This window comes from Lissotriton vulgaris, chromosome 9 (assembly GCF_964263255.1).
Source record: "Lissotriton vulgaris chromosome 9, aLisVul1.2, whole genome shotgun sequence".
Lineage (NCBI taxonomy): Eukaryota > Metazoa > Chordata > Amphibia > Caudata > Salamandridae > Lissotriton > Lissotriton vulgaris.
The window spans coordinates 244,065,944-244,081,010 of NC_141697.1; the positions used below are offsets into that span (position 1 = coordinate 244,065,944).

Sequence of the window (15,067 nt, forward strand, 5' to 3'; positions counted from 1 at the left end):
GCCGTTCAAGTTCTGCCGTAACGGCCACCACAAGTACGCGCAGAAAGACCAACACCCGGTTTGCAACCTTTGCCTACCGGTAGACCACAGAAGCGAGGACTGAAACGCCTGCTCCGCCTTCGCCCCGAAGACCCTTTGTGTGAGAGAGAGCCAGAGGGTAGCGCACGCCACCCTCCAAGGAAAAGCCCCGACGCCATCGCTGTACGAGCTGGGGATGTCCTCGGAGGAAGAGGACAACGATGCCGCCGAAGACGACAGCTACACGGTCGTAGAGACCGATTACACGAAGACATCTGATAAGGTAGGAGACTCGTCGTTCCCCAAGAACACGAGAGACTCTGAGTCTCGAAAGAACGAGGGCAAGACCCCGAAAGCGCCGACGCAGAAACACCTGGCGTCCGCGACTACCCACAGGCCCAGCGGATCCTCTGAGAAGGAGTCCCCAGCGCCGAGAGCTGTTAAACAGCAGAAGTCGTTGAAAATCGCCCCCGAAAGGGACCGATCGACGCCGAGGGAGAAAGACCCTAAAGCCCCGACGCCGTCCAGGGACCCGAAACCCAGTTCGACGTCCAAGTCTTCGGCACCGAAAATCTCGCTGCCGAGCCAGGCGCCGAAGAGAGGGGCCGAGCAACCCGGCGCGGACAACGTGGCCGAGATGGAGAAGAAAAGAAGGCGACTAGAAGCCGAAATGGAAAACATCTTGCAGCGGAAGAAAGATTTTGACGCCAAGATGAGAGCCTTCACGATTCCCCACAAGACCAAGCCACCCGTGCTAGAACTGGTCGAGGAGGAAGACGAAAACGTCGAGGAGCATGAACCTGGCGTCGAAATGGTCGACGACCAGGAAGATAACGAGAACCCCTACGAGAGTTACAGCTATGGGGAAGAAGAGGACAGCAGGATGGACACCGAGTCGGCCACCTCTGACCCGAAGGAGGAGGATTACCTGGATGTCGACACCGAAAGCCCGGAAGAGGCGGTCGACACATATCCCTCGAGGCCATCGCGGACGGACGACATCGGGGCCTACAACTCGGTGATAAGGTCTGCGGCAGCAGCTTTTAAACTCCAGCTCGACGAAGAGAAGCAGAAAGCTGACTTACTTCTCGAGACATTACTCCCCACGCAAACAAGGAGCCAGTATCTGCCTATGCTCGATAGCGTCTTGGCGCAGGGGATGGAAGCGTTCAGGGAGCCCGCAACATGCAAGGCAGTCACTCCCAGAACGGAAAATAAGTACAATCATTCCTCAAAGGACCCAGCCTACATTCGAGGCATGGTCTCAGCTGACTCCATCATCACGGCCACAGCAAGGAAGAGGGCTAACGTGCCCACTACTTCTGGGCCACAATCTGATAAGGAGAGCAAAAGGATGGACTTAGTGGGCAGAAGGATCGAACGGAATGCCGCGACCCAATGGCACATGGCTAATTCCAATGCCTTCATAAACAGGCACATGTACCAGATCATGAAAGAGCTGGGACGGCTGGTGAAAGACCTGCCCCAGGAGGCCAGGCAAAAGACCGAGAAATTGGTGGAAGACGGGAAGAACGCGGCAAATTGTTGCCTCAAGACGGCCCTGGATGGAGCAGACACCTCCAGAAGGCTCATGATGATGGGTGTCACTGAAAGAAGACACGCATGGCTCAGAATCTCGGGCTTCAAACCAGAGGTGCAACACAGCATCTTGAACACACCGTTCAACGGCGAGACGCTGTTCGGAACAACAGTTGACGACAAACTCAGTCAACTAAAGAAAGACAATGAAACTGCAAGATCCATGGGAGCATTGCAGTTCAGAGGCAACAAAAGGGGCACCCAGTCACAGAGGCCCGGCGGAAGGGGTGGAAACCAGCCAGGTACATCACACCAGGCTTTCCAACAGACGCACCAGGCGGACTCGCAGGCGCAACAGAGTCAGCAGAAGCAGTCCTGGCAGTACCAGTCAAGAGGCCAGTCCTTTCGAGGGAGAGGAAATGGACGAGGACAGCATAAAAGAGGGGGCCAGCAGCACGCCTCTAAATGACTTCAAAAAGATCTGTGTGCCCGCCCACAGAAAAGATCCCAGGGGACAACACGTACAAAGGGGTCAAGACAAACTGGACACCTACCACCACATAACACCAGTGGTTGGAAGATTATGCAATATCCGAATTGGATGATGTTGAGGATCCATTTGTCTGATGTGATCTCTCGCCATTCCCGGAGGTAGAATCTTAGAGTTGGAAGGGAGGCCAACAAGCAGGAGACCTTGGAGAAAGCCACTAGCAAACGAACAGCTAGAGCGGCTTCACGAAGAAGCAAAAGAACTCCTACAAAAGCAGGCCATAGAACGGGTTCCCTTCAAGGAAAGAAACAAGGGAATATACTCAACGTATTTCCTCGTGCCAAAGGTCGACGAGACAATGAGACCCATTCTGGACCTGAGGTTCCTGAACAAATTCATAAGAACACAAAAATTCAAAATGACCTCCCTGCAGGAGGTGCTACCGCAATTGCAGGTCGGAGACTTCATGGTCACGATAGACCTCAAGGACGCCTACCTGCACATCCCAATGAACGTAAAGCACAAGCATATGCTCAGGTTCACGATCGGAGAAAGCCACTACCAGTTCACAACACTAGCCTTCGGGCTAAAATCAGCACCGAGGGTCTTCACAAAGTGCCTCGCGGCAGTCGCAGCGCACCTACGAAGGCAGGGAATACACGTATACCTGTACCTGGACGACTGGTTAGTGAAAGCAAACTCGTACCAGAAATGCAAGCAACACGCACATACAGTGACGAGCACGCTAATAAACCTGGGGTTCTCCATCCATTGGAAGAAATAGTCAATGGAGCCGGAGCGAGTAAAGATCTTCCTGGGGGCACAGATCAACACCTTACAGGGCAGGGTGTTCCCCAGCGAGAGGAGAGCAAGGGCCCTGGTGAGGGAAACTCTCCTCTACCGGAGGGGACAAGCTCGGACAGTGAGGACTGCGAGCAAGATCTTGGGGATGATGGCATCATGCATCCACCTGGTACCAAATGTACGACTTCACATGAGACCCATCCAAGAATGGCTCCAGGAACAATGGTGACAGGCTTCAGGCAGTTAGGAGGATCTAGTGGTTGTGACGCACGCAGTGCAGAAGGAGATGGCATGGTGGACCATGGAGAACATAACAAGGGGAAAGCCTCTAACACCCCCAACACCAACAGTGACCATCACCACAGACGCATCCCTGAAGGGATGGGGTGCTCACATGGAGGAACTCAAAGTGAGGGGTCTGTGGACACCAACAGATGCGACAAAGCACATCAATTACCTAGAATTGAAGACCATCTTCCTTGCACTGAAATCCTTCCAAACAAGACTGTACAAGCACAAGGTGTTGCTACAGACAGACAACACCACAGCGATGTTCTACATCAACAAGCAGGGTGGAACACAGTCAACCACGCTTTCGACACTGGCGCAGGAGATATGGAGATGGGCCATCCCCATCAGGATAGACCTACTAGCCATACACCTACCAGGGAAGGAGAACATTCAAGCAGACTGGCTCAGCAGGCAGACATCGGCATCCCACAAGTGGGAGCTCAATGCTCAGGAGATGAGGTGGTTGTTCAACAGGTGGGGACCGCCATCAGTGGACCTGTTTGCAACACGCCAGAATGCAAAATGCCAAAGCTTCGCATCCAGACAACCCGAAGAGGGGTCCCTTGGGAATGCCCTATGGATAGATTGGTCCGGGACATTTGCTTACGCTTTTCCCCCGATACCACTGATACACAGAGTACTGAGCAAGTGCAGAGCAAGCAACATGACCCTGATACTGGTTGCGCCACAGTGGGCCAGACAGACATGGTACTCGCAGATCATGGAGATGACAGAGTGCACCCCACAGATTCGGCAGGAGAAAAGACCTGCTCGCCATGCACAACTGAGAGGTACTGCACCCAGAGCCAGAGCCTAGTGACATGGCTCCTGAGGACATAGAGTTTGCACACTTGAGACTGCCAGAGAGCACCCTCAGAGTCCTTTGTGAGGCACGAAGGACCAGCACACGGAAGTGCTATGTGGCAAAGTGGAAAAGATTCACGATGTGGTGCAGGAAAGAAAGACTTCACAATAAAATGAAGGACTCCACAGTGCTAAAATACCTCACGCACTTACTGGAGAAGAACCTCAGCTCGTCCTCCTTGAGAGTCCACTTGGCAGCGATAGTCGCCTACACAAGGGGTGAGATGGGCAGGAGTTTCTTCACATCACAGGTTGTGAAGAGGTTCCTGGAAGGAGCGAAGGGGATCGCACCACCCAAGCGTGTGCCGCCACCGGCATGGAACTTGAACATAGTCCTAACGGAACTCATGAAGGAGCCCTTTGAACCACTCCACAAGGCCTCACTAGAAATGCTAACCATGAAAACAGCTTTCTTGGTTGCAATAACGTCCTTACGCAGAGTAAGCGAGCTTCAAGCGCTAACGCTACAGGAACCCTACATACAAATACACAATGACAGGGTTGTGATGAGGACCGACCCACACTTCAAGCCGAAGGTGGTGTCCAAATTCCACTTGAACCAGTCCATCCAAAAACCACTCTACACACCCTAGACGCCAGAAGGGCGGTCATGCACTACATTGAGAGGACAAAGGGACACAGGAAGACAAAACAGTTCTTTGTGTCATTCGCCAACAGTTTCATGGGAAAGGCAGTAACCAAGAACACTATTGCACGATGGATCGCGCAAACAATTCAACTCTGCCACAAAAGGGCAGGGCAAGAACTAGCAGAGGGGCCACATGCCCACTCCACTAGGAAAAAAGGTGCTACAATAGCCTTCCTGGCTAACACACCCATACAAGACATATGCCTGGCGGCAACATGGGCTTCGGTGCACACATTCACGAAGCACTACTGCGTGGATGTTCAGATGAACAAGGAAGCACAAGTCGGACAAAGGGTGCTCCAGCACATATTCAAAAACCAAAGCTCATCTTCCACCCAGCCGCCACAGAAATGAGAAACCGCTACAAAATCTATGCACAGCATAGTGAATCCAGAAAGATTCACGCTGCAAAACGAATAGTTTCTTACCTGTAGGTGAAGTTTTGCAGCTTGAAGATCTTTCTGGATTCACTAGCGAACCCACCCACCTCCGCCAGAAAGATGAGGCTGGAGAGGGAAGAGGTGGTCAAAAAAAAAAAGTAGAAAGGACTTTATGTACAAAGCGGCTAAAAGTTTCACCTACATAGAACATTGCCATCACTTCGGAGACGAAAGACACGGAAAAAAGAATCCGAAGATGGCGCCCAAGGGTGGGAGCTTCCACAGGAAGCATGCCGACGTCACCGGAAATGCACCCGAGGAGGGGTGACGCCGACGCCCACCTGGGCTACGAAAAAAAACAAAGAAGTCTACGTATCCGGACCCAACCACAAGACCGCGGAATATGCGCACAGCATAGTGAATCCAGAAAGATCTTCAAGCTGCAAAACTACACCGACAGGTAAACTATTCGTTATGTGAAAAGTACACCAGTGCTCTAGGGACACCGCATTAAGCCCGATCTGCGCCTGGTTTCCCTTTGGCTGGGACTTTCCGCTTTACATTAGGCGCGCCAGGGCCCCACATGGATCGTCTATGGGGATTGCGCCAGGTCGCCTCCACAGCAACTGGCAGGAATACTTGTCTGAACACGGCCCAGCCCTTTGCAGCTTCACAGGATCGCCTGCATCCAGAACCTCTCCCTCCGATTGTCGGCTTCTGCAGAGAGTGCGGACTGTGTCTGCCCAGCCTTTTTTAGGAGATTCTGCCCATGCACTCTGGAGTCTGGTGCCCGCAGGGTCTCTGCGGGGTCTTCCCACTACCCACAGCTCGCTGCAGCCGGGCAGCCATATTGCATTGGAGTTCTGAGGCCCCTGGTTTTCTGGCTTGTCGGAGGGACGGGCAGAAATGAAAACTAGGAGGCCGGATTGATGGTTGAATGGTTGGTTTTATTGGAAGTAAGGTTGAAGAAAATGGTGTTCTTCCTGTTATCAGTGGAAATGAATTGTCAGGTGATTGTGATCTGGAGGTAGTGTCCAATCGGCTCTTCCGTCCAAGCAACCAAAACAAACGTAAATGAACCTGTGCAAGGAATCCGATGGAAGGTAGTGCTCAGGGTAGGGTAGTGCTCCGGGCAGGGTAGTGCTTAGGTTATGGTCAGCATTTGGTCCCCGTCCCCTACCTCCTTTCCCCGCTCCACACCACTCACCGTGTCTACCGCAACTCTACGTTCTCCGGGGGCATCCACCAGTCTTCAGACTAGCTTTCAACGTCCTCCCCGCTGTCGTCCCCTTCTGTTGTCGCCTCTGCGGTCCTCTGGCCTCCAGGCAGCTCCCGTTCACTCCGTTGATCCGGTGCGTTCGCGTGGGGCACAGCGTCTACCGGGTTTCTCCTCCAGTCCGTCCTGTCCTCAGGGGTTGGCCCCCTGTAAGATGGTCGTCCCTCCTCTTTCAGGGTTGTCATATGCCCATTGGCAGGCTTCTCCCTCCTCCGTCGTCGTTTCTTGCAGAGAGTAGGGAGGGTTTTCGATTAACTCTTGCCGCCCCTCGGACCGAGTCCATCCCGCTGGGAGCGGAAAAAGGTGAGCGTCTGTCTTCGTCAATTGCTACTCTTTCACATCCCCCTTCCCTAACTTTCTTGCTTGCAAGAAAAGGATCAAGAGGATATCGTGATAGGAAGTCTGCATTGGCTTGATCCTTCCCTTTTCAATGTAATGTGAGGAAGTGATCGGGTTAAGAACCATCTTAAGACTCTATCATTATGTCCCTTGTTCTTTGCCATCCACTCTAAAGGAGCATGGTCAGTTAATAGAATAAACTCCCTCCCTTCTAGGTAATAACAAAGCGTTTCTATTGGCACTTTGATAGTGAGATCATCTTTTTCTATAACATACTTTTTAGGTTTTGCCTGGCGAAAGCTGCGCTCTGTGCAGCTTTTTCGCGGAGGCGAAAACCTAATGAGTATTGTACTGGAGTTAGGAACGGCCCCCGTCTTCTATTGGCTAGCTCCATAAATGGAGGCTAGCCATTGGAAGATGGGCCTGTCCGTCAATGCCGGACCAGATTCGGGGCGTTCCCGAGATTTTTTGGCTTTTGGCGACGTCACGCTACGTCAGCCAAAAGCCGGGAACGCCCCCGAATCTGGTCCCGCATTGCCGGCACCTGCCTTCTTGCTTATTGGTGGAATTTTGTTCCTGGCGTGACGTGTCGGGTCTCCTACGTGGTGACGTGTCGGGTCTCCTACGTGGTGACGTGTCGGGTCTCCTTCTCCGTGGATCTCCTTCTTCGTGGCTAAGGAGTTTCAGGTAAGCGATTTTGCACCCTAGTAGCTCTTCTCCATCTTGCGCGACGTCCTTTCCTGAGCCCTGATACCGATTCGCTCTGCTCGGAGCCCCCTAATGGCCACCAAGTTCCACGTTGACACAATCTATGCCTACCTCCTTTAGTGCCTATTCACCACGAGTGCTGTTGCTACATGTATGACTCCTTATTTTTGTTCTCTTTGCATTGGAGGCCTAATCTCCGCATGGTACCGCAGTTATTCTTTCCTTCCCCTTATTGTTGAGGGCCACTGTCTGGGCGGCACCCCACGTCCTCACCCTCGTGTCGGCAGTTCCGCCCACAAGCCCTCGTCCGCCCCCCCCTACCGAACACCCTTGCCCCCTGTCCTGCCAAGCTACCCTCGCGCTCCCGACCACGCATCCACTATCCTCCCCTGCGCCCCCCCAACACTTTACAAGCAGGCACCCTTTCCCGGGTGCCACTTTCTGCGCACCTGTCCCGAGGCCACAGCGTATGGGACCCAGGAGCAAGTGTTCAGACCAGCAGGTAGGTTCTCCGGCCACAGGATTGACTGAATGGCCCCCCGCTCCACAGAGGGAGCGTCTGCGTTAAGTTGCGCCTCCAGGCGCGCTGAGGGCAGGAAGCAGGAAGTGCCCGCAAGGCTCCCTGGGAGCTGTAGTCTCCAGCCGCGAGATGGCGCGATACAGCAGCGGCGCGACCACAGCGTATGGGACCCAGGAGCAAGTGTCCAGACCAGCAAGTAGGTACTCCGGCCACAGGATTGACTGAATGGCCCCCCGGTCAAATCTCAGACTGTCACTCTGATGTGCACAGCAAGACCCATCAGGCAGGTTAAAGAATACATTTTTTTTTTGCAAGACAAAATATGAATGGTTGACGTGGTCTAGATGACAACGTAGTAACACCATCACTATTTGGACTCCGGACTGCCCCCATTACCATAATTGTTTGCATCAACCATAATTACACAGCCGAGTGTTAGAGAAATATACTGTAGAGCTTTAGTAGAAATAATATCCCTTGTTTTCAGAACACTCCTGTTTTTAATCCTTCCACTCGAAGTATAATCTTTTTTAGTTTTTTCGACACTTGATTTATATCTTGGGTTTTGCTAGCAAAGTTCTGAATATAACTTCATCTGCTCCCTACATTTTGATGAATCGACATACGTAAAACAATTAAAAGCATTTAAAAATCTACATTTTACGTGGCGGGCCTTAGCTCATCTGAAGTAAAAGGTGAAGGTAGTCTGCAGGAATTGTCGTTTGACTATTTGACAAATCTGTCACACATTTACCTAAAGTGTTTAAAACGTTAATAACTTTTGTGAGTTTGCATATGAAATTCCATGTTCAGAATTAGGTCAATTTTCTAAAAACATGGCGTAAAGACATTGCTTCTGTCAGAATATTTCGTTTGACCTTTTGTCTATAGTGTAATATTACACAAAGTAGGCATGTGGGCACGGGGTCAGCCCCTTGCTCATTATTAAATATCCGTCTACCCCACTTCAACGTGCCTATTTTGTTGCCTTTTCCTCCTTATTGTATTTGCCCCACCCATAGCATAGTTTCTTTACTATCGTTTTGATTCGATGAGCTGTGTACTTCCAGTTCTGTCCAGGGCACAATTTTTCTTTTGTCTTATAGCTCTTATTGGGAGATATGGCTTGCCTCAATTTCTTTGTTTGCTCACCACCACTTGTCTGTTGCTCATTGTTTTACTTTAAATTACCATTTTTGATAATTGCTTATGTGAAGGCATGTTTGCTGCTATGTTGCTGGATTCCCCCAGTCATCTGTAGCTCCCCTCAGCCCCCCCCTGTCTCTCCCCCCCCCCCCTTTTACAGTAATAAATTAGACATGGAGGGGTTACTCTTTGTAACTGTAGTCTTATTGTAGACCTCTGAGGCTTTGGTTCAGACGGAAAATAATTGAAATTGAGTGGGGAAAAAAATGATTACAATTAAGGAAAAATTGATTTGAATTGTCTGACAAGACCATAGATGTATGAAGTTAGTGGTGTTTCACAAACCTTAGCTGACTGGATTATGAACTGCCCGGTCCCAGTGTGCAAACCACTTAATAAGGGACACAGGACAATCCATTCATACCCAACCAGACTGCAAAATCTTAAGTAGTCGCGCTGGTCAGAGTAGCCTCTGGTCAATGAGGGCACAACTAAGGAAGGTAGAAAAAGCCATCCTTTCCAACAGAGTCTGAAATCTAACGATGGTTCATGTCTTAGTTACTGGCAAAATGTGTTTGGCCATATAGCTTGGGAAATAGATGTACCACCTCAGAAGTAGAAAAAACACTTAATAAAAACCGGGACCTTACGAGGATTCCAATGTGTCTTTCCATTGAAGAACAGACCACTTGCAAAGTGAGACGCACACATAGTTTTTCTTGTAATAGAACTTTTAATGACCATAGTCATATATAGTCATTTATCAACAACTGGGGACTGAAAGGCTGATGTAGCCCCTCTCAAATTGGAGCATGCAATCTGTACTAACATTTTTCGAGCAGAAGATCGAGTTACTTGACAAGAAAAATATAGTTGCTCTCTTTGCCGAGATTTTGTGGTTAAATGCACATAGAGCTTTAAAATTTCATCTACACTGATGTTAATCTATGACGCAAATACAGTGCTGAAAATCGAAAAAACGTTTTTTTTTCTAGCATCCAAGTGCTAGTCCATCCTGCTTTCTCGGTTAAATATCTGCAGCCGTCGTCCACACACACACCGCGTCACGTTACCACATTTCTCTCGGCCGTGGGGCTGCGCAGTTGGAGATTAAAATGTCCCAGTAAACTGAAGCACTGCTTTTAAGCCAGTGTGTTTCTGCCTGCTTGCTTTTCAAGTAACTGCCTCATTGAACCTCCCGTTGGAGGAGCTTTCCAGCTGGCAGAGGCCAGCACAGATGACCAAACGTGCGATGCTCTTATCCTTAATGACCACAGAGCGCCCAGGCCATTGGGAAGTCGTCTGCTTGTTAACTATTTTAGGCCTGAGTTGGTTACAGTAACGATGATATAGGTTATATACCCTGTTGGTTCATTGGGCAGTTATGTCAGATCCCATGGCTCTTATATGTTGGTTATGAAAAGTTAAGACAGTTGCATGAGCGCAAGCATACTTATTGTGAAACCGTATGTTCAAGCATCAGAGGCTTTGAAGGACTGATAGTTATTACATTGTGATGAAATCCTGGTATTTTGTTGCAATGAATCTCATTTACTGTAAAATTCAATATCTTCATTCGGATACAGATATATATCCATAAGTACAGACAGACAACATGTACCATAAAAATTATCCAGCAGCAGAGGGGGCATTGAAAAATTCCAATTAAAACTGGTCCTCCAGTGGTACAATACACATAAAGGAAGACCTGATAAAAAAGACAAAAATTCATCAGTGTTAGTTTACCAAAAGTTAAAATTGAGGTTAAAGACCGGATGAAATGAGCATGATTCAGGGGGGGGCACATAGTTACGAGTGAGCACTGCCTCTTTCAAGAAAGAACCAACCTGAAAGATGAGCTCCTCTTCCAATGCAATAGCCTTCCCATATGCTGCCTTGTAGTCAATCACAGGTTTAGCCTTGAAATATAGTATCAAAAACCTTTTGGTGAGTATTAAATAGTAACTACAAAAGAATAAAAAATGCAGCATAGATTGTTATGTTGGCTGTTACAGGGACATTGCAAATAATCAAGGTTAGAATTATACCCCGCAGGGAAACTGAGCATGAATTTCATTGTATCAATCCTCAGGCGAAAAAGTAAACCCCTTTCCCAACGGCCAATGGGTTTAGAAGATAGCTAGATGAGGTGTAGGAAGTGTTCTCAATATGCATGTATCTAGCAACAGATGTTTTTTTAATCTCTATCGTTTCTAACGTTCCTATAAGATGCGTTTAGAGCTGTTAGGAGGGATTTCCTACAAATGATACCAGGGTCTGAGAGGTTTAAAAATAAATGCTCATGGTTCACACTGGTTAAACTTTTGTAAATGGTAGCCAACCAAGGTATTTTCCACCCCCTATCACATTTTAAACCATCCAATATAATCTCCCTAGTAAGTTGGGGCACTGGATTTTTCCAGACCCTGAGTCAAAATAATGCAGGGCGAGCCTTAATATAGTCTTCGACGTATGGCAAATTAAGTTTGCAGTGACAACCATACTGTGAGGAGGAAATGGGAGCACCCTTGATTGTGCGTCAAAATCTGTTCTGTTCTTCTTCCTGGATGCTACCACAGTTAGTAAAGCCCCAAACTTCTGAAACATAAGTGGCAGTTGGAATTCCTTGATGTTTAAAGATCTTAACAGTAGGGGGGTCGTGGCTAAGATGGTGGCAGACTAGGACGTCTTTCCCAGTCCCTCCGGCGCCGCCCGACTTTTCGCATTGAGTAGCGCCTTACCTGGTGCCCATCCACGCCATTAACTGGTTGCATCTGTGCCCTGTTGCTGTCCTGGTCCCGGCGGTGCCCTTCTTTTCAATCGAGGTGCAGGCATTTTGACGACCGGCGCAGTGCGGCCCGGACTCCCCCTGGGCCCGACTCGCCTCGTGGGCTACGCTGTGGAGGCTGGTATGCCGCGATGCGGCACATCGCAAGCTGTGGGAGGCTGCCCCTGAATACGGGGCTTGAGAGAGGAGCGGAGGGTGAGGCGTCCGCTGCTGGGCCCGGTGCGGTGCCTCCCTGCGACTAGGAGGTCTGTCCGGGGAGGCTGGAGTGGTGAACCCCCCCCCCCGCCCCCCCCCCCCCCCCCCCCCCTGGTGTTGTACCTGCTGCATTCCCGTTTGGGGCCTGTTGCTTTGTGGCCCTGTGGCACTTTGAAACGGCCCCCGGATTGGCGGGTGGAGCATTGGTGCCCCTCACCCCTAACCCCCAGCCCCCGTCCCCATCCCCCCTCCCCCCCAGCGGCCAGGAGAGTGGAATCACGCAGGGCTGGTGTGGGGCCGCATTTCGGCGGGCGGCGTTTCCCTGCCTTGGCGCTTCCCTGCGGGGCCCTCCTTGAGAGTAGTGGATAGTGAGTCACGGCGGGGCCCAGTAGTGGGATGGGGGGGGGGTGGGGAGGGGGATGGAAGTGGGGTGGGGGGAGAGGGGGATGGGGGGGATGGGGTGGATTGGGGGGGTGGGGTGGGGAGGGATGGGGATGGGGGGTTGGGGGGGATGGGGATGGGGATGGGAGGGTGAGGAGAGGGGGATAGGGGGGTGGAGGGGGGGGTGGGGAGGGGGAGAGGGGGATGGGGGGTGGGGTGGGGGGGATGGGGATGGGGGGGGCTGGGGGTGGGGTATGGGGGGGGGTGGGGGTGGTGGTGGAGTGGTGTGGGGTGGTGTGGGGGGGGGGAAAGACACGCCACAATGCACGAGCTCCGGAGCCGGCCGCGCTCCCGCGCCACACAAGCCGTCGTGGTCCAGGCACTCCCAAGGCACGGAGGTCCCAGCGGCTTCAGGTTGTTCACCGCCAGTTCACGCCGTCGCCCTCTTGATAGTCGCCCCCGGCCAGGTCGGTCTCCGCTCTGCTGTCTTGGGGGGCAATTGAGCCTGTATAACTAGTAATTATTATGCCCAGGGGGGCACAGCACCTGGGTAATTGCTGTGAAGTCGAATAGGGCTCAGGGCATGAGTTTTAATGTTGGATTATATGCAGCCCGGTCAGAGCTGCGGTAGAGCACACCATGCTGCTGGCCATGCCTCGATTCCGTTCCATTCTTGAGAATTATTTTCTACTCTATATATTATGGAATGTCTTTGACTACATAGAAAGCACACCCTTGCGATATATTCTCCAAATAGTTTCCTGCATTCATGTAGAGCAGTTGGTTAGGATGTTTGGGATCCAGGCTTATCCTCGTTATTCTCTTTGCGACCAACCCAGAAGTAATCCTCTGTTCTGGGTCACATACACTCTTTCACAAATGATACTACCCTTGAATAGCAGAGTAGTCTTAAACCAGTACCTCAGGATTTTTCTTTCCGTTCTCTCTCCGCTTTAAGTCTGATGCTTGCAACACTTGGATCTTGTACCCACATTACATTTCATCCCTAATGGGCATATACCTTGCCCTTGAATCGAACATTATTTAAAACATTTAAAACCTTCCAACAATCCACCATAAAGGGGAGCATTATATTCCGTAGTCCCTCCTTAGGTAGGACAAAAATACAACTTTTTGTTTTTCCCTTGTTCACTGGTTACTCCTCTAGAGAATAGTTTGTAACTTGTTCTCCCATATTTCTGTTTGCACATAGTAGTGTAATGCTCTTTCTGGGTTGCATCGGTCACAAGACTGGAGCTTAGCAGGGTCGCTCATGCCCACTCCTAAAACACACTCCATCTCTGTGGGTACTCTGGTCCCTACCTTCCTTGGACTTAGGCCTTTTTTTTAATTTTGCTGGATTTACCTTCCTTTTCTGTCAGTGCTGACTATTGTGTGTTCTTTGCAGCTTGTTGATAGCTACATATGTCTAACAATCTTTCTGTTTCAGCTGTGCTTCTGGGCCAAAGCAGTACAGTGCAATATTTTTTCATGATCCTCCTGAGAGGAAGAAAGTGGGAACAAGCAGCACTTCATGTGTTGTCTGTCTTAAAATCCTGCTTAAGAAATTAACCGCATGCGCGCTAGCGGGTTTTCCCGCTGTGCGCTGAATTTTGAAAATCGCGGCTTTTGTGACAAAGCCAGCTCGTCATCCGCGTAGCGCAGGTAACGCCCATGACGAGCTGGCTTTGTCATCCGCGTTGAAGGGGTTAATTTAGTAATCGAAAATAGAATTCTCCTTATAACTCACGTACTATGTTTTAATACACAAGAAAGAAAAAAAAGGTGAAAGAAAAGGACCGCAAGGAAATATAGGATTAGAAAAAATTTGGTAGGTGCGTAGGGGAGAGAAGCACAGTCAAGGAGATTATATTAGAGGGTGTAGTAACTTGACCAGAAAAGACTGCAGGAGACTGTTTTAGAGAGGAGTGATTAGAGAAGAGTAGAATGAGGACGAATAGGAGGAAAGAATAAAGAGGAAGAACAAGTCTGGTGATAAGTGAAATTGAGTGAGAAGACAAAAAGAATGCTAGAGTAATTGTTGGAAGAGAGAAGGCAGATGGGATTGAAGGTGTGAAATTGATTGACTACATGGGTCCATCAGGTAATCATTAGGGGCTAGTGGGCATATTCATGTAGTAGGCTGCAGTGACTCATGCACTGGGTTGAGTTGGCTAACTTCGAATTTAACTGATCTGAAGGGATGACTCGATCCTTTCATCCTTCGGAGTTTTATGTAAATAGAGTATTACATTGTGCAATGGTAAGTCATGGAATTTACAGTTCATAAAGACATCACTACTTTGGTATTAAGTTTTATGGTAAAAAAAAACCCAAGCTATTAAGGTCAGTCCAACCTAGTAACGAAAAAAGCAGCTCCGGTCCCATTGTCTTGATGAGTATTGATTGAAAATCTTCATTCTTGTCTATGCAAGACTTTAGTTCCAAATTAAATACAACATTTTTATGACTTCCTAGTGAAGGTGGAACGGATGACCTGTAGAAAATTCAAAACACATTTGTGGCGTTTTTTAATGTATTTTTTTGTTGTCAAATATAGTATGTACTTGGCCCAAAGGCATTGACATGCTTTATATGAGCTCCAGATTACATTACACAGTGTTGGATTTCATTCTGATTTTTTTTTTTTTTGACACGGGAGAGCAAGTGGTTTACCCA

At 49.6% G+C, this 15,067-nt stretch overlaps 1 protein-coding gene across 2 annotated transcripts in view; it reads left to right on the forward strand.

The window, feature by feature from the left end:
• FERMT2 (FERM domain containing kindlin 2) overlaps nt 1–15,067 on the forward strand; it is a 658,554-nt gene that overhangs the window by 129,555 nt on the left and 513,932 nt on the right. The gene's annotated exons all lie outside the window — the stretch shown is intronic.